The sequence below is a fragment of the Pan troglodytes genome, chromosome 7, assembly GCF_028858775.2.
Source record: "Pan troglodytes isolate AG18354 chromosome 7, NHGRI_mPanTro3-v2.0_pri, whole genome shotgun sequence".
Taxonomy (NCBI): Eukaryota; Metazoa; Chordata; class Mammalia; order Primates; family Hominidae; genus Pan; species Pan troglodytes.
The window spans coordinates 153,335,890-153,360,901 of NC_072405.2; the positions used below are offsets into that span (position 1 = coordinate 153,335,890).

General features: G+C 49.3%; 1 long non-coding RNA gene and 1 pseudogene across 1 annotated transcript in view; one reads left to right on the plus strand and one right to left on the minus strand.

Annotated features, from left to right (window-relative positions):
* Nucleotides 1-25,012, minus strand: part of LOC134810929 (uncharacterized) — a 39,703-nt gene that overhangs the window by 13,807 nt on the left and 884 nt on the right. The window lies entirely within an intron of this gene.
* Nucleotides 1,901-24,920, plus strand: LOC101057061 (cell division control protein 42 homolog; annotated as a pseudogene).

Here is a 25,012-nt window from a genome sequence, read left to right on the forward strand (position 1 = left end):
AAAGGGCCAGAGTTTAGTCCTCAGAACGCTGACGTGGAACCCCCTGCCCTCAGCCAGCTAGCCTGCCCTGCCCTGTTCAAGCACCGTGGGGCCAGGAGTGCCTGAGGGTGGAGGCAGCTGGAGGCAGCTGGAGGCAGGCCCTGGAGTGGTGGGCAGCCCTCCCAGCCTCCTAACCCATGCTCAGACAGGTGACCACTGGCAGGCCCAGCTCCAGGCTAGCCCCAGGGACAGGGAGACCAGTTCCCCTCAGTGGGAGTCTGAGAGGGTGGCTCTAAGATTCCCCACCAACACCAACCACTGACTAGTGTGGAGGAAGCCCAGGGTGTGGGACCCTAGCACGGTAGGAGGTGGCCGTCAGGACCAGGAGTGTGAGGCTGGTGGGAAGAAAAGACCTTTTGCCAAATAGGAGGTGGTGTCTTCTTTAGGTATGTCAGGGTGGGAGGCTCCCACTCCATGTCTCATTGACCATCAACAACGGTAGCCCCAGATCCCCAGTGCCCAGCCAGCCTCTCTGGGACCTCTCTGTGCAGGTAAGACTTTGTAACCACTGAAGGGGCTCTTCCTGCCTGCTGCATAAAGAAAGACCATGGCATTGCAGTAAGGAAAGAGTTTAATAGACAAAAGGCTGGCCACGCTACAGAGATGGAGTTAGCACTCAAACAACCTCATGCAAAACTCACAGGTTAGGGGTTGTTCAAAGACAGTTTTTGGGGAAGGAGTGGGGGAGGCCAGGTAATAGGTGCTTGCTGCTGATTGCTTAGAGCAGAGATGAAATCACAGGGGGTCAACGCTGAGTCCTAAGGACTGAGTCACTTCTGGGTGGGGTCACACGAGCAGGATTGGCAGGTCCAGGTGGGTCCAGGTGGAGCCACAGTCATGCACAAACACTGGAAAATATTTCTCAAAAAGCCAATCTACAATAGTGGTGTTATCTGCAGGAATAACTGGGGAAGTTGCAGATCTTATAACCTCAGAAAAAAATGGCTGACAACCCTTTCTGTCTGTGCCTTACCAGGACTCAGGCAAGCTCCACCTCCCGGGTGCAAGCAATTCTCATGCCTCAGCCTCCTGGGTAGCTAGGATTACAGACACATGCCACAACACCTGGCTAATTTTTGTATTTTTTGGTAGAGATGGTGTTTCACCACCATGTTGGCCAGGCTGGTCTCGAACTCCTGACCTCAAGCAATCTGCCCGCCTTGGCCTCCCAGTGTGCTGGGATTACAGCTGTGAGCCACCATGCCCAGCCCAGTACCTGTTTTTACTGAAGACAAATCATAGTAGGACAAATTTATTTAAAATAATTTTTCATCTTATACTTGGCCTGAGTGTTTGCATAATGTCAGCACGAATAATTATTTGCCATATAGGCCTGTCTTAAAATTGGCTTTACTGGAACTTTATTCTATAAGGAATCCCAGATTTGACTTTTTTTAAAGCCTTGAGCCCAGCCATGATTTATTGGTGCCTGAAAATACCTATATAAATTGGGCAATGTCCTCTCCTCAAGGTCCCAAGATAATTTGGGGCTCCTGAGCCTGTCAGAAAGTGACATTCTTTACATACTACAGGCAAGGAACTCTGTACAGTGACTGTGTAGACAAGGGATGAGGCCAACTTCATAAGTCAGCTTTGACTCCTTAAAGCAGTCTGTTTGTATCTGAAAGTACATCCTTCCAGTCAAAGCTTTGGTAAAATAACCAGTGTCTCCAATTATGTCCTGTTACAAAAGAAAATACATTCTTATTGAACTTATGCAAATAACTATACTGCCGTAAATTAAGTATACTTGCAAATAGTTTTCAAATTTCGACAGAAATCAGGTAGACAGAAATGTACTTCAGAGTTTACTCACAGGAGTGTACTTTACCCAGTTGTGAAAAGCTGTAGAGTGCTGCCAATGCCCCAGTGAAGAAGCTGAGGTCAACATCAGATTTGAAATATTTAAAGTGGATACAAAATTATTTCAGCAATGCAAACAATTAAGCGTGTTGTTGTGGGCAATGGTGCTGTTGGTAAAACATGTCTCCTGATATCCTACACAACAAACAAATTTCCATCAAAATATGTACCAACTGTTTTTGACAACTATGCAGTCACAGTTATGATTGGTGGAGAACCATATACTCTTGGACTTTTTGATACTGCAGGGCAAGACGATGACGACAGATTCTGACCGCTGAGTTATCTACAAACAGATGTATTTCCAGTCTGTTTTTCAGTGGTCTCTCCATCTTCATTTGAAAATGTGAAAGGAAAGTGGGTGTCTGAGATAACTCACCACTGTCCAAAGACTCATTTCTTGCTTGTTGGGACCCAAATTCATCTCAGAGATGACCCCTCTACTATTGAGAAACTTGCCAAGAACAAACAGAAGCCCACCACTCCAGAGACTGCTGAAAAGCTGATCCGTGACCTGAAGGCTGTCAGGTATGTGGTGTGTTCTGCACTCACACAGAAAGGCCTAAGGAATGTATTTGATGAAGCAATATTGGCTGCCCTGGAGCCTCCAGAACTGAAGAAGAGCCACAGGTGTGTGCTGCTAGGAACATCTCTCCAGAGCCCTTTCTGCACAGCTGGTGTCAGCATCATACTAAAAGCAATGTTTAACTCAAACCAAAGATTAAAAATTAAAATTCATTTTTGCAGTAATGACAAATGTCCTGCACCTACCCACATGCACTCATGTGAGACAAGGCCCATAGGTATGGCCCCCCCTTCCCCCTCCCAGTATTAGTTAATTTTGAGTAATTGCGTATTGTCAGAAAAGTGATTAGTACAAGTTTTTGTTTTGTTGTTTCAAAATTTTTTTTTGTTTAAAAGCAAGGCATGCTTGTGGATGACTCTGTAACAGACTAATTGGAATTGTTGAAGCTGCTCCCTGGTTCCACTCTGGAGAGTAATCTGGGAGATCTTAGTGTGTGTGTGTGTGTGTGTGTCTCCTCTTTTTTTGGGAGGAGTGTGTGTGGGGTTTATTTTTTAGTCCTTTTTTTTTTTAATTCATTAACCAGTGGATAGCCCTTAAGGGGAGGAGGACGGATTGATTCCACATTCCACTTCCTAGATATGGTTTAGAAAACATGTTCCCCACCTGGGGCTCTCAGGAAGGAGTATAGTAAATGCCTCATTTAATAACAGACTCCTTTTTGAAAGTTGCCTTTTCTCTCCACCTTTGAGTAGATCCAGTATTTGATGAAACTCATGAAAGTGGGTGGAGCCTGTCTTGCCCCTCCTCTTTTCTCGGACACACTACATGTGACTGTGACTTTCAAAGACATTTGTTTGCCATTTGCTGATTTTGGGGGGAAGTTAATTTCTAACTTCTTTCACTAATAAATGAAGAAAAGTATTGCACCTTTGAAATGCACCAAATGAATTGAGTTTGTAATTAAAAATTTTTTTCCCTGTCAGTCATTGTCTTACATGCTTAGCATCGATTTGCAGCTCAGTAGTATATGGTGTTCCTAGAATGCAGCTGAAGACCTGGTATGTAGAGGAAATACCAGGGGTGGTGCTAGAAGATAGACATCTGTGGAATGATTCACATCCTCTCATTAGGAGGATAGAGGCCTTCTTCATTAAGAAGCTGGGGGTCGGGTGGGGGTGGGGAGAACACATAACAACATGGGGACCAGTCAGGGGAGTCCCCTTATTTCTGTTTTGCATATGAGGAACCCTAGAGCAGCCAGGTGAGGCTCTCTAGTTTAATAAAAATCATGGAAAGAGTCTTTTTTTTTTTTTTTTTTTTTGAGCTGGAGTCTGGCTCTGTCACCCAGGCTGGAGTGCAGTGGCACGATCTCGGCTCATTGCCACCTCCACCTCCCAGGTTCATGCCATTCTCCTGCCTCAGCCTCCCAAGTAGCTGGGACTACAGGCACCCACCACCATGCCTGGCTAATTTTTTTGTATTTTTAGTAGAGACGGGGTTTCACTGTGTTAGCCAGGATGGTGTCGATCTCCTCACCTCATGATCCACCTGCCTCGGCCTCCCAAAGTGCTAGGATTACAGGCGTGAGCCACCGCGCCCTACTGGAAGGAGTCTTATGAAGACTTTTCATAAGTGTTAATAGGGATTTTACCAGCTTATTTTGGTTGCAGTTTCCAATTTTTTTAAATGTTGAGGTAATCTTTTCCGCCTTCCCAATCCTAATTCTTGTAGATTCATTAATGTTGAACCAATGCCTTCTCATATCTCAATTCTTTGTATATGCATTCTTTTCAGATGTATTAAACAAACAAAAACCCTTCACAAGCCAAAAAAAAAAAAAGCTATAAACAGCTCAAAAGAAAAAAAAGGTTTTCTAGACTCTGAAAAACAAAAGAATTAGCAACATTTCAAACAAAAAAGCAACGAAAAGATTACTCCCGTCTTCCTTTAGTTCAGTCTACATAATTGACTTCTGTTCTGCTCAATATTCAGGAACACATTAGCTGTCTGTGGGAGTCCTGGAAGTTTCTTCTCTATTCTAATGCCACAACTGCCAAAGTTCTCAGAAACTTGCCTTCAAGAGCACCTGTCAGAGTCCTATAGCTGATTATAAAACCACCTTGAAAATAAAGTAAAACAATTGTGGATGAGGAAATCTCAGAACGGCCACAGTTAACGTCTGGTCATCTCTGTGGTACACAATAATTTCACATAACAATCCTAATTATTACTGATAACACATACTGAGATATATCAGAATTACAGGAATCTTACACAATTTTGGAACATATACTAATAACATATTCATACAAATACAGCACAAATAAAGCCAAATACTGTTTCATACTTGACAATGCTTCCTGTATGATTTTACCAAATAAACCAAATATGCCTCTTTTGGACTTTTACCAGATTTTTAAAAAGGCTAACTTTAGGCCAGGCACAGTGGCTCATGCCTATAATCCCAGCACTTTGGGAGGCCGAGGCAGGCAGATCACAAGGTCAGGAGATCGAGACCATCCTGGCTAACACAGTGAAACGCTGTCTCTACTAAAAATACAAAAAATTAGCTGGGCGTGGTGGCGGGTGCCTGTAGTCCCAGCTACTTGGGAGGCTGAGGCAGGAGAATGGCGTGAACCCGGGAGGCGGAGCTTGCAGTGAGCCGAGATCATGCCACTGCACTCCAGCCTGGGCGACAGAGTGAGACTCTGTCTCCAAAAAAAAAAAAAAAAAAAAAAAGGCTAACTTTAGAATTTGACTTTGGAAAGTTTGTCAGATATCAAAGGTTTAATCAAACATTTGATATTACAACATGAAAGTCCAGGTCACTATAAGTAAAGGGGAAAATCTTTACTCATTGACAGAGGGGAGACTCCACTTTCCAAACAGGACCCAAAAAAGATGGCATGAGGCCAACTGAATGTCCCCTCTTTCCCTCCCTTTTTTCCTGCTGTTATTCAAAAGGCAAACAAAAATCTTTCATTCTCTTTTAATATTACATCAAAATCTTGTTCAAAAAGGAAACCCAAATTTCACCTTTCCATTAATGTACTATTAATGTTAAATCTGATTTTTTTTTTTTTTTTTTTTGAGACAAAGTCTCACTCTTGTCCCCCAGGCGGGAATGCAATGGTGCGATCTTGGCTCACTGCAAACTCTGCCTCCCGGATTCAAGCAATTCTCCTGCCTGAGCCCCCCAAGTAGCTGGGATTACAGGCGTCCACCACCACACCCGGCTAATTTTTGTATTTTTAGTAGAGATGGGGTTTCACCATGTTGGCCAGGCTGGTCTAGAACTCCTGACCTCAGGTGATCCACCCACCTCGGCCTCCCAAATTGCTGGGATTACAGGCATAAGCCACCACGCCAGGCCAAATCTGATTCTTAATAAAACCTTACAAACAAGTCTATCCAATCTTACTTTGAACATAAGACAAAATTTCCATAAGTGTTTTATAATTTTCTGTTAAACAGCAGATCAGCTCGCTAAGAAAGCCCTGTTATTCAAACACACGGGCCCGGATTCTGACCCTGCATCAGTGTGCTTTTATTTCAATGTTCAACCTACGGAAAACTAAATCATCCCCTTTAAATCCTAGCCAACTTGCTCACATCCACAGAACATCCTGAACAAGATCAATCCTTCACAAACCCTTCACGACTTGCTTAAACCTTCAGTTTCGTCCCATTTCTCTGTTAGGTTAGGGCAACCCTTAAAAATCTCCGCAGCAGACAAAATTACATTCTGTTTTACAAAAAAAAAAAAAAAAAACATATATTTCCAAGCCTTCTTATAACCTTTTACAAAGAACACATTCTACTTCCCTTCTACACCTTGCGTGTAAATCTGTTTCTCCAGTAGTCTCAAGTATGTGTTACACTGTTAACTCTTAGCAACTTTTATTTTTGCTGAAAAACCTGGTAAGGAAGCAGTTTTCACCATGTATAAGATTGGAAAGCCCAGGCAAGGAGATTGCTGCAGATAATGTGTGACTCTTCCCAGCCTCACCAGGGGACCTAGCTAACTCCATGTGTCCCCAGGCCTTCCCTAGAATCTAATGGCTATAAAACAGAGAAGTCAAACACTTATTAAAAGTCATAGAAGCAGCTTATGGCCTTAAAGCATCTAGCAAACGGTACTAAGCATTCCTAATTTAGACCAAATGTGTAAGCTTCCCAGCAATCATCTTTTAACTGTCTTTATTTTTCAAAGATTATCAGTCACATGACCTAAAAGGCATTAAAGTTTCTATTTTCCTGACAGTGTTTGATTTAAGCACTTGCTTTTCTTTTATCACTTAACTTTTATTTTAAGTTCAGGGGTACATGTGTAGGTTTATTATCTAGGTAAACTTGTGTCATGGGGGTTCATTGTACAGATCATCTCATCACCCGGGTACTAAGCCCCAGCACCCACTTGTAGGGAAAAGAGAGATCAGACGTTACTGTGTCTATGTAGAAAGGTAAGACATAAGAAATTCCATTCTGACCTGTACCTTGAACAATTGTTTTGCTGAGATGCTGTTAATTTGTAACTTTGCCCCAGCCACTTTGCCCCAACTTTGAGCTCACAAAAACATGTGTTGTATGGAATCAAGGTTTAAGGGATTTAGGGCTGTGCAGGACGTGCCTTATTAACAAAATGTTTACAAGCAGTATACTTGGTAAAAGTCATCGCCATTCTCTAGTCTCAATAAACCAGGGGCACCAGGCACTGCGGAAAGCCGCAGGGACCTCTGCCCTTGAAAGCGGGGTATTGTCCAAGGTTTCTCCCCATGTGATAGTCTGAAAAGTGGCCTCGTGGGATGAGAAAGACCTGACTGTCCCCCAGCCCAACACCCGTAAAGGGTCTGTGCTGAGGAGGGTTAGTAAAAGAGGAAAGCCTCTTGCAGTTGAGATAGAGGAAGGCCACTGTCTCCTGCCTGCCCCTGGGAACTGAATGTCTCGGTATAAAACCCGATTGTACATTTGTTCAATTCTGAGCTAGGAGAAAAACCGCCCTGTGGCGGGAGGTGAGACATGTTGGCAGCAATGCTGCCTTGTTCTTCTTTACTCCACTGAGATGTTTGGGTGGAGAGAAACATAAATCTGGCTTACGTGCATGTCCAGTCATAGTACCTTCCCTTGATTCTTTGGCTCACATGTTTTTTGCTGACCTTCTCCCTATTATCACCCTGCTCTCCTACTGCATTCCTCTTGCTGAGATAATGAAAATAACAATCAATAAAAACTAAGAGAACTCAGAGACCAGTGCCAGAGCAGTTCCTTGGTATGCTGAGTGCCGGTCTCCTGGGCCCACTATTGTTTCTCTACACTTTGTCTCTGTGTCTTCTTTTCTCAGTCTCTCATCCCACCTGGCAAAAAATACCCACAGGTGTGGAGGGGCAGGCCACCCCTTCACCCATTACTTATTTTTCCTGATCCCCTCCCTCCTCCTACCCTCCAACCTCCAATAGGCCCCAGTGTGTGCTGTTCCCCTCTATGTGTCCATGTGTTCTCATCACTTAGCTCCCACTTATAAGCGAGAACATGCGGTATTTGGTGCCTGTTCCTGCCTAAGTTTGCTAAGGATGATGGCCTCTAGCTCCATCCATGTTCCTGCAAAGGATATTATCTCATTCCTTTTTATGGCTGCATAATAATATTCCACGGTGTATATGTACCGTATTTTCTTTATCCAGTCTACCATTGATGGGCATTAGGGTTGATTCCGTGTCTTTGCTATTGTGAATAGTGCTGCAGTGAACATACACATTTATGTATTTTTATGACAGAATACTTTACATTCCTTTAGGTATATACTTGGTAATGGGATGGCTGGGTCAAATACTATTTCTGTTTTTAAGTCTTTCAGGAATTGCCAAACTGTTTTCTACAGTGGTTGAACTAATTTACATTCCCACCAACAGTGTATAAGCATTCCTTTTTCTCTACTACCTTGTCTTGTCAGCATCTGATATTTTTTGACTTTTTTTGTTTGTTTGTTTGAGAGAGTTTCACTCTTGTGGCCCAGGCTGGAATGCAGTGGCATGATCTCAGCTCACTGCAAACTCCGCCTCCTGGGTTAAAATAATTCTCTTGCCTCAGTCTCCTGAGTAGCTGGGACTACAGGCACACACCACCATGCCCAACTAATTTGTGTATTTTTAGTAGAAACAGGGTTTCTCCATGCTGGCCAGGCTGGTCTTGAACTTCTGACCTCATGATCCACCCACCTTGGCCTCCCAAAGTGCTAGGATTACAGGTGTGAGCCACCGCACCTGGCCATTTTTTGACTTCTTAATAATGGCCATTCTGACTAGTGTGAGATGGCATTTAATTGTGGTTTTGATTTGCATTGCTCTAACAATCAGTGATGTTGAGCTTATTTTAATATGCTTCTTGGCCGCATGTATGCCTTATTTTGAAAAGTGTCTGTTCATGTCCTTTGCCTACTTTTTCATGAGGTTGTTTTTTTCTTGTAAAGTCATTTAAGTTCCTTATAGCTGCTGGATATTAGACCTCTGTTAAATGCATAGTTTGCAAAAACTTTCTCCCATTCTATAAGTTGTCTGTTTACTCTGCTGATAGTTTCTTTTGCTATGCGGAAGCTCTTCAGTTTAATTAGGTCCCATTTGTCAATTTTTGCTTTTGTTGCTATTGCTTTTGGTGTCTTCATCATGAAATCTTTGTCATTTCCTGTGTCCAGGATGGTATTGCCTAGGTTGTCTTCCAGGGTTTTTATAGTTTGGGGTTTTACATTTAAGTCTTCAATCCATCTTGAGTTAATTTTTGTATGTGGTAAAACATAGGGGACCAATTTCATCCTTCTTCATATGGCTAGCAAGTTATCCCAGAGCCATTGATGAAATAGGTAGTTCTTTCCCCATTGCTTGTTATTAGTGACTTTGTTGAAGATCAGATGGTTGCAGGTGTGTGGCCTTATTTCTGGGCTCTCTATTCTGTTCCTTTGGTCTATATAGACCATAATATGTCTGTTTTTATACCAATACCATGCTGTTTTGGTTACTGTAGCCCTGTAGTATAGTTTGAAGCTGGGTAGGATGATTCCTCCAGCTTTGTTCTTTTGCTTAGGATTGCCTTGGCTATTCAGGCTAATTTTCAGTTCCATATGAATTTTAAAGTAGTTTTTTCTAGTTCTGTGAAAAATGTTATTGGTAGTTTAATAGGAATAGCACTGAATCTATAAATTGCTTCGGGTGATATGGCCATTTTAACAATATTGATTCCTCCTATCCATGAGCATGGAATATTGTTCCATTTGTGTCATCTCTGATTTCTTTGAGCAGTGTTTTGTAATTCTCCTTGTAGAGATCTTTCACCTCGCTGATTAGCTGAAGTCCTAGGTATTTTATTCCTCTGTGGCAATTGTGAATGGGATTGCATTCCTGATTTACCTCTCAGCTTGACTCTTGTTGGTGTATAGGAATGCTAGTGATTTTTGCAAACTTACTTTGTATCCTGAGACTTTGCTGAAGTTGTTTATCAGCTTAAGGAGTTTTGGGCCAAGACTATGGGGTTTTCTAGATATAGGATCATTTGTCTGCCAACAGGGATAGTTTGGCTTCCTCTCTTCCTATTTGGATGCCTTTTTAATTTTTTTTTTTTTTTTTGAGACACTCTGTCACCCGGGCTGGAGTGTAGTGATGCAATCTCAGCTCACTGCAACCTCCACTTCCTGGGCTCAAGTGATCCTCCTGGTTCAGCCTCCTGAGGAGCTGGGACTACAGATGCAAGCCACCATGCCCAGCTAATTTTTTGCTTTTTTTTTTTTTTTTTTGTAGAGACAAGGTCTCACTGTGTTACCCAGGCTGATCTCAAACTCCTGAGCCCAAAGCAATCCACCTGCCTCAGCCTCTCAAAGTGCTGGGATTATAGGAGTGAGCCACCATGCCTGGACAAGATGCCTTTTATTTATTTCTCTTGCCCGATTGCTCTGGCTGGGACTTCCAATACTACGTTGAACCGGAATGGTGAGAGAGAGAATTCCTATCTCATGCTGGTTTTCCAGGGGAATGCTTCCAGCTTTTGGCCATTCAGTATGATGTTGGCTGTGGGTTTGTCAGAGATGCCTCTTATTATTTTGAGGTATGTTCCTTCAATATCTAGTTTATTGAGAGTTTTTAACATTAAGGGGTATTGAATTTTATAAAAAGCTTTCTCTGACTCTATTGAGATAATCGTATGGTTTTTGTCTTTGGTTCTGTTTATGTGATGAATCACATGTGTTGATTTGTGTATGTTGAACCAACCTTGCATGCCAGGGATAAAGCCTACTTGATCATAGTGGATAAGCTTGATGATGTGCTGCTGGATTCCATTTGCCAGTATTTTGTTGAGGGTTTTTGTGTCGATGTTCATCGAGGATATTGGCCTGAAGTTTTTGTTGTTGTTGCTGTATCTCTGCCAGGTTTTGGTATCAGAATGATGCTGGCTTCACAGAATGAGTTAGAGGGGAGTCTCTCCTCCTCAATTTTTTTGGAATCATTTCAGCAACAACGGTACCAGTCCAGTTCTCCTTTTACATCTGATATACTTCAGCTGAGACTCCATCTGGACCTGGGCTTTTTTTGATTGGTAAGCTATTCATTACTGATTCAATTTCAGAGCTCATTATTGGTCTGTTCAGGGATTCAATTTCTTCCTGGCTCAGTTTTTTGTTTTTTGTTTGTTTGTTTTTGAGACAGAGTCTTGCTCTGTCTCCCAGGCAGGAGTGCAGTGGTGCAATCTTGGCTCACTGCAACCTCTGCCTCCCAGGTTCAAGCAATTCTCCTGCCTCAGCCTCCTGAGTAGCTGGGATTACAGGCATGCACCACCATGCCCAGCTAATTTTTATATTTTAGTGGAGATGGGGTTTCACTATGTTGGCCAGGCTGGTCTCAAACTCGTGATCTCAAGTGATCCACCCACCTTGGCCTCCTAAAGTGCTGGGATTACAGGCTTGTGCTACCATGCCTGGCCCTGGCTCAGTCTTGAGAGGGTGTATATGTCCAGGAATTTACCCGTTTTTTCTGGATTTTCTAGTTTATGTGCATAGAGGTGTTCATAATATTCTCTGGTGGTTATTTATATTTCTGTGGGGCCACTGGTAATATCTCCTTTGTCATCTCTGATCGTGTTTATTTGGATCTTTGCTTTTCTTCTGTATTAGTATAGCTAGTGGTCTATCTATTGTATTAACTTTTTCAAAAAACCAACTTCTGGATTTGTTGATCTTTTGAATGGTTTTCATGTCTCAGTCTCCTTCGGTTCTGCTCTGATTTTGGCTACTTCTTGTCTTCTGCTAGCTTTGGGGCTGGTTTTCTCTTGGTTCTCCAGTTCTTTTAGTTGTGATGTTCGGTTGTTAAATTGAGATCTTTCTAACTTTTTGATGTGGGCCTTTAGCGCTATAAATTTCCCCTTAACACTGACTTAGCTGTGTCCCAGAGATTCTGGTATGCTGTATCTTTGTTCTTATTAGTTTGAAAGAACGTCTTGATTTCTGACTTAATTTCATCATCTACACAAAAGTCAATCAGGAGCAGGTTATTCAATTTCCATGTAATTGCATGGTTTTGAGTGAATTTCTTAGTCTTGATTTCTAATTTGGTTGTGCTGTGGTCTGAGGAATTGGTTGTTATGATTTCAGTTCTTTTGTATTTGCTGAGGAGTGTTTTTTGTTCAATCATGTGATCTATCTTAGAGTACGTGTCATGTGGCAATGAGAAGAATGCATATTCTGTTGTTTCGGGGTGGAGAGTTCTGTAGGTGTCTATCAGGTCCATTTGTTCCAGTGCTGAGTTCAGCTCCTGAATTTTTTTGTGAATTTTCTGCCTTAATGATCTGTCTAATACTGTCAGTGGGGTGTTAAAGTCTCCCACTATTATTGTGTGCGAGTCTAAGTCTCTTTGAAGGTCTTTAAGAACTTGCTTTATAAATGTGGGTGCTCCTATGTTGGGTGCATATATATTTAGGATAGTTAGGTCTTCTTGTTGAATTGAACCCTTTACCATTATGTAATGCCCATCTTTGTCTTTTTTGATCTTTGTCGGCTTAATGTCTGTTTTGTCTGAAGTTAGGATTGCAACCCCTGATTTGTTGTTTTCCATTTGCTTGGTAGATTTTTCTCCATCCTTTTATTTGAGCCTATGGATGTCACTGCATGTGAAATGGATCTCTTGAAGACAACTTACCGATGGGTATTGGTTCTTTATCCAGCATGCAACTCTGTGCCTTTTAATTGGGGCATTTAGCCCATTTACATGCAAGGTTAGTATTGATATATGTGGATTTGCTCCTGTCATCATGGTAACTGATTATTATGCAGATTTGTTTGTGTGGTTGCTTTATAGTGTAACTGGTCTGTGTACTTTGGTATGTTTTTGTAGTGGCTGTTAACAGTCTTTCTTTTCCATATTTAGTGCTGCCTTCAGGAGTTCTTGTGAGGCAGGTCTGGTGGTGACAAATTCCCTCAGCATTTACTTGTCTGAAAAGGATCTTATTTCTCCTTCACTTACGAAGCTTAGTTTGGCCAGATATGAAATTCTGGGTTGGAATTTCTTTAGGAATGTTGAATATTGGCCCCCAATCTCTTCTGGCTTGTAGGGTTTCTACTGAGAGGTCTGCTCTTAGTCTGACAGGTGTTCCTTTGTAGGTGACCTGGCCTTTCTCTCTGGCTGCCTTTAACTTTTTTTCTTTCATTTCAACCTTGAAGAATTTCATGATTATGTGTCTTGGGGATGATCTTCTCATGGAGTATCTTACTCTGAGTTTCCTGGATTTGGATGGCAGCCTCTCTAGCTAGGCTGGGGAAGTTTTCATGGATGATATCCTGAAATCTGTCTTCCAAGTTGCTTACACTCTCCCCATCTCTTTCAGGGACACCAATGAGTCACAGATTTGGATTACAGAATCCCATATTTCCTGGAGGTTTTGTTCATTCCTTTTCAAAGTTCTTTTGTCTCCATTCTTGTCTGACTGTCTTATTTCAGAAAGCTAGTCTTCAAGCACTGAGATTCTTTCCTCCACTTGGTATATTCTGCTATTAACACTTATGATTGCATTATGAAATTCTTATAGTGTGGTTTTCGGTTCTATCAGGTCAGTTATGTTCTTTTCTATACTGGCAATTTTGTCTGTCAGCTCCTGCATCATTTTATTGTGACTCCTATCATCCTTGGATTGGGTTTCCACGTACCCCTACACCTCAATGATCTTGGTTCCTATCCATATTCTGAATTCTATTTCTGTCATTTCAGCCATCTCAGCCTGGTTCAGAACCCTTGCTGGAGAGGTGGGGCAGTCATTTGGAGGAAAGAAGGCACTCTGGCTTGTGTTGTCTGGGTTCTTGAACTGGTTCTTTCTTATCTTTTTGGGCTGATGTTCCTATGCTCTTTGAAGTTGCTAACCTTTGGATAATTTTTTTTTCTTTTATCCTATTTGATGACCTTGAGGATTTGATTGTAGTATAAGTTGGATTCAGCTGACTGGCTTTGTTTCTGGATGATTTTAGGGGGCCAAGGCTCAGTTCCTGACTCCCGGACTGTGTGCTCTAACTGGGGGACTTGTATCAGGCACCAACTTTGTTCTCTGGCTCCTGGAGGTTAGGAATCAACTGCACTGAGGGATCAAGGTGCTCCTCACTACCGGTCACTACACTCTGATAGGTGGTGCCAGCCAATGCATTTTGCAGTGCAGTGGCAGCAGGATCCATTCTTGCTTGCACATGCCAGCAGCCGTGGTGGCAGCAGCACAGGGTGCACGTTCATCGGCTGTGGCAGGGTGCTAGCAAGTGCTTGGGTGCCTGCCTCCATGCAGGTGTTCACCACAGTGGCAGAAGAAAGCACCTGGGGGGCAGGGCCCCCTGCTGGCAACAGCCATGCTGGTGGTGGTGTTGGGATGGAGGTGGAGCACCGGCAGGCCCAGGCCTGTGGCATTCTTTGTGCCCCACAGGCAGGGTGGTCCCTGTTCCGTGCCTAGTTTCACTCCCGCAACAGTGTTGGTGCAAGAGTGGGGTGCAAGGGAGGTGGGGCTGGCTGGCTCTGTGTCTGCCAAGGCTCCAACTGCAATGGCAGTCAGCAGGGGGCGTGGGGCAAACGGTACTCCTGCCACAGCAATGGCAGGGCACGGTGCAAACACACAGGTACACTGGCGGGCAAGGAAAGCAAAACCCACCTGCACAGATATGCACTGGCAAAAGCAAGATGGGGGGTGACAGTGGGCCCTGGAGAAGCTGCAGTGTGGGAGGCAGTGGGCAGGCTGGCACAGGGATATGGGGGCTGCCCTGCTGGAGCTCTCCACCAATCAGGCATGGTCCACCAGTGCAGAAGCTATGCTGCAGGCCCCCAGGGCACCCAGAGCTGGCCTGCAAGCAGGCGTGGCCAGGCCGGGGCCCTGGGAGAGGCCAGCAGACCAAGGCATGCTCGGGTCAGACTGGCCCCATCTGATGGGCAAGACCGCCCTGCAAAGATCACATACAACAGCTCCCCTAGGGCTAAAATCTCCTATGGGAGGAATTTGAGCCTGGGGGATGGCCCTCCACTACAGACTCTCCTGCACCAAACCCTCCGGGCTCTGCCTCAGCTGGCTGCTGCCCCCACACCTTCTCTAGGCAGCTCTCTCTGCCACCTCGAGTGTCCATGGTGGTTAATCTCCTCCTGCCGGGATTCCAGAGGCCCGTAGTGACAGTGGGCTCCTCCTTGCCAGTTCAACTCACCCATTCTCCCTGAGTCTTGGGGACCAGTAACGAGTCCCAGTGCGCAGTGGCCCCGTGCAGGGTTCCCAGCTTCCTCCCGCTTCAGCCTAGCTTCTGTGTCCTCCTGCAGTCCACTCCGGGTGTCCAGCAGTCCACTCCCGGTGCCTTCCCTCTGAAGATCTGTTGGAAACATGCCAGTTGTCTCTGCCCCTCGGTGGCAGCTGTTTCACCTGGCTACGTTGTCGGCTGTCTTCCAACTTTTAGCCTATTTTTCTTTAATTCAGTTAATTAGAGCTCTTTTTTTTTTTTTTTTTTTTTTTTTTTGAGATGGAGTTTCACTCTTATTGCCCAGGCTGGAGTGCAATGGCACGATCTTGGCTCACCGCAACCTCAGCCTACCGGGTTCAAGCAATTCCCCTGCCTCAGTCTCCTGAGTAGCTAGGATTACAGGCATGCACCACCACACCCGGCTAATTTTGTATTTTTAGTAGAGACAGGGTTTCTCCATGTTAGTCAGGCTGGTCTTGAACTCCCGACCTCAGGTGATCCACCCACCTCAGCCTCCCAAAGTGCTGGGATTACAGGCATGAGCCACCGCGCCCGGCAATTAGAGCTGTTTTATAGAAAGACCATAAGCGACACATTAAATACACAGACAGACAGAAATGAAGAATCAACACAGAATTCCGTTGACTAAAAGTGTTTAGAGGGAGAGCAGGGGCTTTAAAACAATATCTGCACAAATATAGCCCAAATATCGGTTTTAATAAAGTCGATTTCTAACTATAGAGCTCTCAAAAGAAAAATCCTTTTAAAATCTGGCTGGGCATGGAGGCTCACGCCTGTAATCCTAGCACTTTGGGAGGCCGAGGTGGGTGGATCACCTGAGGTCAGTAGTTCGAGACCAACCTAGCCAACATGGTGAAACCCCATCTCTACTAAAAATATAAAATTAGCCAGGCATAGTGGCGGGCACCTGTAATCCCAGCTACTCGGGAGGCTGAGGCAGGAGAATTGCTTGAACCCAGGAGGCGGAGGTTGCAGTGAGGCAAGATCACACCATTGCACTCCAGGCTGGGCAACAGGAGTGAAACTCCATCTCAAAAATAAAAATAATAATAATAATAAATCTTTTATTACCAGATTTCAGCCAGGACAACGGGCCAATATTTCTGGCTTTTGAATTGTTTTACTAAAGGTAAATCAGTGAGCCTTAACGAAAAGGATGACTTAACCACAGATATTCAAAGTGTCTCCAAAGAGATAATAAGTGATTTGTACAAGGTCTAAAATCTCCCCAAAGGTAGTTCAAGACAGAAAATCAGAAGCTGTCCATAGAGGGGAAAATAATCAATAAGCGGCAAAAGTCCAGCAAGTATTAGACCACGAAGGACTCACTCCCAAAGCCAGGAACTGAACCCAGGCCACGATTGCGAAGAACCACCAGAGCCTTAGCTAGCTGATCTCTAGCACAAGGTGGCTGCTGGTGTCTTTCCCAGGAGTCAGTTCCAACAGCAACTCAATCTAAAAAGCCCGCTAAAGTCCAGATGGCAATCTTCCAGGTTTTTACCATCTTAGCAAAAGGTATTTCCAGAAAGGGAGTAAAGCAGGCATCTCCGTGATCCCCAAGAATCCACTCTCAGAAATGGGCTTAAGAAAGTGATAGGCGGCCGGGCGCGGTGGGTCACACCTGTAATCCCAGCACTTTGGGAGGCCGAGGCGGGTAGATCACGAGGTCAGGAGATCGAGACCATCCTGGCTAACGCGGTGAAACCCTGTCTCTACTAAAAATACAAAAACAAAATTAGCTGGATGTGGTGGTGGGCACCTGTAGTCCCAGCTACTCGGGAGGCTGAGGCAGGAGAATGGCATGAACCCGGGAGGCGGAGCTTGCAGTGAGCCGAGATTGCGCCACTGCACTCCAGCCTGGGCGACAGAGTGAGACTCTGTCTCAAAAAAAAAAAAGAAGAAGAAGAAAGCGATAGACAGTAAAAGCCCTGTAGGGACGAGACCTTTTAAGACAAAACTCTTGAGAGGGCTCAACACACTCAGGGGAAGAGCAAGGCAACTCATTTCTGACTCCTGGTCCTTGGACCAGCCGCCTGACGTGAACTTGAAAATTCCTGCCCTCCGGATGGTGGAGAGCAGGAGAGAATTCCTGCACATGGTCACAAAGTCACGCTTTCAAGGACATAAACCAAGACAAGAGGGAAACTTCCTCCAGTTTTTGCTCCAGGAACCCGCAGCAAAGTTTGTCACTGACCAGCCTGTCGGACCAGGTTGAGCCGTGGGCTTCCAGGGGTCCTGAGCTCATGTTTATCCTGTGGTGCCCCCTCTTTATGACAGAACAACAGAGAAAAACAAATTCATAGCACAAGGTACTCCAGATTTGCTACAGCCTCAGACTAGCCTCACAAATCCTTCTTCTCATTAATAAACAGTGGTTTTTACCATTCACTCAACCAGTATGCACAGAGAGAGAGGGCCCAGAAGCCTGGCTGGTAAGGCATTATTATTATTATTATTATTATTTTGAGGTGGAGTTTCACTCTTGTTGCCCAGGCTGGAATGCAATGGTGCGATCTCAGCTCACTGCAACCTCCGTCTCCCGGGTTCCAGTGATTCTCCTGCCTCAATCCCCCAAGTAGCTGGGATTACAGCCGCCCACCACCACACCTGGCTAATTTTTTTTTTTTTTTTTTTTTTTTTTTTTTGTATTTTTAGTAGGGACGGGGTTTCACCATGTTGGCCAGGCTGGTCTTGAACTCCTGACCTCAGGTGATCCGCCCGCCTTGGCTTCCCAAAGTGCTGGGATTACAGGCATGAGCCACTGCGCCCAGCCCAGTAAGACATTCTTACCCTGCTGCTGGCATGCCAGGTTTTTTGGATCCCCTTTTCCTGGGCTGCCCTGGTGACCCTGCTCACAGCACCAACCACAGCTATGGGGGCGAAGCCACATCACAAAGGAAAATCACCTTTTTCCACTTCATGGAATCACAGGGGGAAAAAACCTCTCGATTTTGCAAGATGCTGCCCAGTGAGCTGCATGGGGAACCGGTAAAATTAACATTTTCCATCCCAGCTGTCGCAAAATACAAGGAAACAGACACAGGTCACCTCGCTCAGCAGCCAACATTGACCGCACAAGGCTCAGACTTGCCCCCTGTGGTCCCTGGTGTCTTTGATGCACTCAAGGTGGGGAGGGATGACCTCTCACTGGGAATTCAATGGGTGGTCTTTGGGCCAGATGGACGAGCGGACGGACACCCCCAGTCAGGCCTGTTGAGCTTCCACTAACAATTCCTTCAGGGCTCACCAAATGGGACCACACAAATAAGGAGGCTTCTCTGAGTGAGGCTTGCTGGACTTCCATCAGCAACTCCTTCAGAGATCCCCCCCACGTGTTCAAACACACACACGACACCACCACAAGTGTTTCCACTCAGAGGCACTCACCACGCAGAAGCCGGGTCCAGCTGTCATGGAGTCCAAAACCAAGCGGGGGTGACAGAAAGGAAAATAAGATCTTGGGTCCCCAGACTCACTATGCCAAAGGAAAAAGTTAAGCTTGGAAACTGAGTCATGCAAAAAACAAAAACAAAAACAAAAAAAAACCCTGCCTTTCCTTTTGTTCTTAAACGGACAGCTACAAGATAGAAGGCCACGTGTCTCCCCAGGTGGCCTCCCTCACCTGAAAATGTAAATGAACAACAAATCAGCCAGGCACGGTGGCTCGTGGCTCACGCCTGTAATCCCAGCACTTTGGGAGGCCGAGGCGGGTGGATCACCTGAGGTCAGGAATTCGAGACCAGCCTGGCCAACATGGCAAAACCCCCATCTCTACAAAAATACAGAAATTAGCCAGGCGTGGTGGTAGTGCATGCCTGTAATCCCAGCTACTCAGGAGGCTGAGGCAGGAGAATCGCTTGAACCCGGGAGGCAGAGGTTGCGGTGAGTTGAGATTGTGCCACTGCACTCCAGCCTAGATAACAGAGTGGGACTCCATCTCAAAAAAAAAAACACACACACACACACACACACAAATCAACTGTTCCTCTGGCCCCCACTTTCACCTGCAACCCGGAGAGCAGTGGACACTGATCACAGCCTCACAAGAATATGACCTTCCCTTTTTTCCTTTCCTCCTTCCCCTGCGGCCACTTCTTTCTTTAAATATTGAAGCCCCAAAACCCTCTTTGGAAAAGGAGTGGGCTGCACATCCTACTGTGGCTTCTGCCTCTTTTTCCCAGGCATGGCTTCAACCTTGGCAAAGTGAACCTCTGAACCGGTTGAGACCTGTCTCAGTCACTCTGTGGGAGGGGCCTCCCCTGAGGTTGGGGAAGATGTCCCAAGAGGAGAGGACAAGCAGCAACTCAGGGAGGCCTGGAGCCAACTTCGGTTTCAGGGTTGAGCCAGGGTCAAGGTGGCAGTGGAAGTTAGAGGAAGAGCCTAAGGCCCCAGTGGTGGGAGCAGATGCTGAAATCCCCGGGAGCACTTTGGACTGTGCCCTGGGAGAGGCGGGAACCAAGCCTGAGAGCAGAGTACTGGCAGCTGCACGTTGGAATGTGAAGCCTGGACACAGGGAGGTCAGGCAGCGAGCTCACGGCAGCCCAGCCAGAGAGTCAGCCTGCTCTCCCCACACTGAGCTAAGGCTGGGAGACAGCCTACCTCCCGCCAGAGCCAGCAGGCAGGTCCCAGCCCAGCCTGCCCCGTCCCGCCCCAGCCTGCCCTGTCCTGCCATCTGCACTCCCCATCAGGCCTCCTGGCCAGCCCCACAGTCCCTGCCTTCCAAGAGACACAGGCAGCGGCAGCAGGGGCTGGATCGAGGAGGCCAAGAATCAGGGGTGCTCCCCCACAGGACCCCTGAATCGTGGCCAGAGAAAGGTCAGGGCAGGATGAGGCCTGTGGCCACGGGCAGATCTCAGGTGGCTGACCCGTCCTAGGAGCACACAGGGCAGCTGTGGCTCCTTCCCTCTCGAACCCAGAAAACAGGGCAGAGCTCATCGGTGGCCTCATCTGCCAGCCCCAGTAGTGAGGCCGCCGGCTCATTCTTCATGGGGAAGCAGCATCTGGCTTTCTGGCTCCAGACACCGCCTGCTGGGCCAGGCCTTCAACCAGGTCCCTCCTGACAGCAGGCACGCCTGAGTCCAGACCGGAGACAGAGCTGGGAGGCAGCCTGCAGCAAACGTGCCCCAAGCTCCACAGGTGCCTAACCCAGTCCTGCCAGGGGAGAGTGCTCCAGGCTCCGCCCTCTCGCTGGAGGCCCACTGCTCACTCTCACCCATGGGACTTCTCCCCACAGGCCCCAGCAGCCTCCTCCCGTCATCGGAGACGCTACCAGGACAAAAGTCTTCCACAACTAGGGCCAAAGGCCTCTTAGTCATGGAAGTCTCCCTGAACCTATTCTGCTTCGGCGGTTGCCTGGTTTAAAATTTTAAAAATTAAAAAAACAAAAGCCTCCGCATGAGAGCAGGCCCGTCCCAGTCTCATGATCTCTCTGCTCTGGTGTGTGAGGAGGAGGGAGTGCCATGTGAGGGGAGGGAGTCCCGTGTGAGGGGGAGGGAGTCGCGTGTGAGGGGAGGGAGTCGCGTGTGAGGGGGAGGGAGTGGCGTGTGAGGGGGAGGGAGTGCCGTGTGAGGGGGAGGGAGTGCCGTGTGAGGGGGAGGGAGTCCCGTGTGAGGGGGAGGGAGTCCCGTGTGAGGGGGAGGGAGTGGCGTGTGAGGGGGAGGGAGTCCCGTGTGAGGGGGAGGGAGTGCCGTGTGAGGGGGAGGGAGTGCCGTGTGAGGGGGAGGGAGTCCCGTGTGAGGGGGAGGGAGTCCCGTGTGAGGGGGAGGGAGTGCCGTGTGAGGGGGAGGGAGTGGCGTGTGAGGGGGAGGGAGTCCCGTGTGAGGGGGAGGGAGTCGCGTGTGAGGGGGAGGGGGTCCCGTGTGAGGGGGAGGGAGTCCCGTGTGAGGGGGAGGGAGTGCCGTGTGAGGGGGAGGGAGTGGCGTGTGAGGGGGAGGGAGTCCCGTGTGAGGGGGAGGGAGTGCCGTGTGAGGGGGAGGGAGTGGCGTGTGAGGGGGAGGGAGTCCCGTGTGAGGGGGAGGGAGTCCCGTGTGAGGGGGAGGGAGTGCCGTGTGAGGGGGAGGGAGTCCCGTGTGAGGGGGAGGGAGTCCCGTGTGAGGGGGAGGGAGTGGCGTGTGAGGGGGAGGGAGTCCCGTGTGAGGGGGAGGGAGTGCCGTGTGAGGGGGAGGGAGTGGCGTGTGAGGGGGAGGGAGTCCCGTGTGAGGGGGAGGGAGTGCCGTGTGAGGGGGAGGGAGTGGCGTGTGAGGGGGAGGGAGTCCCGTGTGAGGGGGAGGGAGTCCCGTGTGAGGGGGAGGGAGTGCCGTGTGAGGGGGAGGGAGTCCCGTGTGAGGGGGAGGGAGTCGCGTGTGAGGGGGAGGGGGTCCCGTGTGAGGGGGAGGGAGTCCCGTGTGAGGGGGAGGGAGTCCCGTGTGAGGGGGAGGGAGTGCCGTGTGAGGGGGAGGGAGTCCCGTGTGAGGGGGAGGGAGTCCCGTGTGAGGGGGAGGGAGTGGCGTGTGAGGGGGAGGGAGTCCCGTGTGAGGGGGAGGGAGTGCCGTGTGAGGGGGAGGGAGTGGCGTGTGAGGGGGAGGGAGTCCCGTGTGAGGGGGAGGGAGTGCCGTGTGAGGGGGAGGGAGTGGCGTGTGAGGGGGAGGGAGTCCCGTGTGAGGGGGAGGGAGTCCCGTGTGAGGGGGAGGGAGTGCCGTGTGAGGGGGAGGGAGTCCCGTGTGAGGGGGAGGGAGTCCCGTGTGAGGGGGAGGGAGTCCCGTGTGAGGGGGAGGGAGTGCCGTGTGAGGGGGAGGGAGTCCCGTGTGAGGGGGAGGGAGTGGCCTGTGAGGGGGAGGGAGTGGCGGGTGAGGGGGAGGGAGTCCCGTGTGAGGGGGGGGAGTGGCGGGTGAGGAGGAGGGAGTCCCGTGTGAGGGGGAGGGAGTCCCGTGTGAGGGGGAGGGAGTGCCGTGTGACGGGAGGGAGTCCCGTGTGAGGGGGAGGGAGTGGCCTGTGAGGGGGAGGGAGTGGCCTGTGAGGGGGAGGGAGTGGCGGGTGAGGGGGAGGGAGTGCCGTGTGAGGGGGAGGGAGTGCCGTGTGAGGGGAGGGAGTCCCGTGTGAGGGGAGGGAGTGCCGCGTGAGGGGGAGGGAGTGCCGCGTGAGGGGGAGGGAGTCCCGTGTGAGGGGGAGGGAGTGGCGGGTGAGGGGGAGGGAGTCCCGTGTGAGGGGGAGGGAGTCCCGTGTGAGGGGGAGGGAGTCCCGTGTGAGGGGGAGGGAGTGCCGCGTGAGGGGGAGGGAGTCCCGCGTGAGGGGGAGGGAGTCCCGCGTGAGGGGGAGGGAGTGCCGCGTGACGGGGAGGGAGTGCCGCGTGAGGGGGAGGGAGTGCCGCGTGAGGGGGAGGGAGTCCCGTGTGAGGGGGAGGGAGTGGCGGGTGAGGGGGAGGGAGTCCCGTGTGAGGGGGAGGGAGTCCCGCGTGAGGGGGAGGGAGTCCCACGTGAGGGGGAGGGAGTCCCGCGTGAGGGGGAGGGAGTGGCGTGTGAGGGGGAGGGAGTCCCGTGTGAGGGGGAGGGAGTCCCGTGTGAGGGGGAGGGAGTGCCGTGTGAGGGGGAGGGAGTCCCGTGTGAGGGGGAGGGAGTGCCGTGTGAGGGGGAGGGAGTCCCGTGTGAGGGGGAGGGAGTGGCGTGTGAGGGGGAGGGAGTCCCGTGTGAGGGGGAGGGAGTCCCGTGTGAGGGGGAGGGAGTGCCGTGTGAGGGGGAGGGAGTGCCGTGTGAGGGGGAGGGAGTCCCGTGTGAGGCGGAGGGAGTCCCGTGTGAGGGGGAGGGAGTGCCGTGTGAGGGGGAGGGAGTGCCGTGTGAGGGGGAGGGAGTCCCGTGTGAGGGGGAGGGAGTCCCGTGTGAGGGAGAGGGAGTGCCGTGTGAGGGGGAGGGAGTCCCGTGTGAGGGGGAGGGAGTTCCGTGTGAGGGGGAGGGAGTGGCGTGTGAGGGGGAGGGAGTCCCGTGTGAGGGGGAGGGAGTCCCGTGTGAGGGGGAGGGAGTTCCGTGTGAGGGGGAGGGAGTGGCGTGTGAGGGGGAGGGAGTCCCGTGTGAGGGGGAGGGAGTCCCGTGTGAGGGGGAGGGAGTGCCGTGTGAGGGGGAGGGAGTCCCGTGTGAGGGGGAGGGAGTCCCGTGTGAGGGGGAGGGAGTGCCGTGTGAGGGGGAGGGAGTCCCGTGTGAGGGGGAGGGAGTGCCGTGTGAGGGGGAGGGAGTGCTGTGTGAGGGGGAGGGAGTGCTGTGTGAGGAGGTGGAGGGAGTGCTGTGTAAGAAGAAGGTAGATGTGTGGGGGCAGAGTTGGCATTCGGCCAGGACTCCATGGCCCTTGTTACAGTTGTGGGTAGAAATGGAATCTCTGTGACATCTCCTGCTCCCCTTTCACCTGCCCCAAGGCAGGTCTCCAGTCCTCCCCCTCCTTTCTGATCATGGGCCCAAAGAGGCTCATTCAGAGAGGATCAGTCCCATGCCCTGGGGGCAGGAATGCTGAGCACACAGAAGTTTCCTGGAGGGGCCACGTGGGCGGCATGGAAGCTCCCCACCCCTTCCCGGAGAGGGCGCCCTGTGACTCTCCTGTGTATCCATTTATAATTAACTGCAAATATGTTTCCCTGAGTTCCCTTAGCCACTCTTGCAAATCAATTGAACGTAAAACGGGGAGGGTCTGCAGTATTGCTGGGAAAGAGGGTCCTGATCCAGACCCCAAGAGCGGGTTCTTGGATGTTGTGCAGGAAGTATTTTGGGGTGAGCCACAGAGCACAGTGAGAGAAGCAGGTTTATTTGAAATGGCTCCGTTCCAGAGTGGGGCGTGCTCAGAAAGCAGGAGGAGGAGGGCCTGTCCTCTGTTAGTGCCTCTGCTTATAGGAAACTGTAAGGAGCTACAGTTACACCTGGAATGTGCAGATGCACTCACTAAGGATAGGGGCTGTGGGTGCCATCAGTGCCCGTTCATCCTCCAACCTCAGGCTGCTCATTGAAATTATCTCTGAGTAAAGTGGCCTGCACTCTTGGGTTATCTGGACAGTCTGCGGGCTTGCTGGGAGATGCCCCATATGGCCACAAATATTCTGTAATTATAATTGGTGTCCAGCTTGAGACGTGGCTATTTTTAGACCATAAGCATTAACCTTATAGGTGCCTTGTGAGTGCCTCCTACTCACTTCAAGATGGAGTCACTCTGGTCATGTTTCATTAAACCAGATGCCTGGTGAGCAAGCGTTCCTCTAACAGTGGGAACCTCAACGTTGGGCCAGTCGGTAAGAAGTTCCAGAGGCTGGCCCTCGCAGCTCATGTGTGTGCGCGTGTGTGTGTGTGCGTGTGTGTGTGTGTGTGTAGGTGTCTTGGAGCTAAGCGCTCACCCTGTGGGATCTGATGCTATCTGCAGGTACCGGAATGGTGTTGGAGGACACTCGGCTGGTGTCCGCTGCAGAACTGATGGCTTGCTCGGTGGCGGGGAGACGTCCACCTGCCACATTTGGCCCCGGCAGTCTTGGGAGCCTCCTGTGTTGGTGTCTTCTGTGTTGAGTGAGAGGTGGGGTAAATGGTTTGAGAGTTTTTTCCAAACAGCCCTCCTCCTAATGCAGCTTGTTTTCTGAATGAGAGGGTCCTGTCTTGAAGGGGGCAAACCCACCCGTGCTTTCGTCCCACAGTTCTTACTGAGCCCCTGCCGCGGCAGGGATGGCCCCAGGTGCCGGCTGCAGAGACAGAACCCCCTGCCCTCACCGCCAACATTCTAGAGGGGAAGACGCCCTGCCTGTGCCCCACGTAAGACGCAGAGGCAGGGACTCCCCCGGGACACAGCCTACTGGAGCCTCCTGTCCCCAGAGACAGCTGGGCCATCGCCCCCAAAGCTGTGGAAGC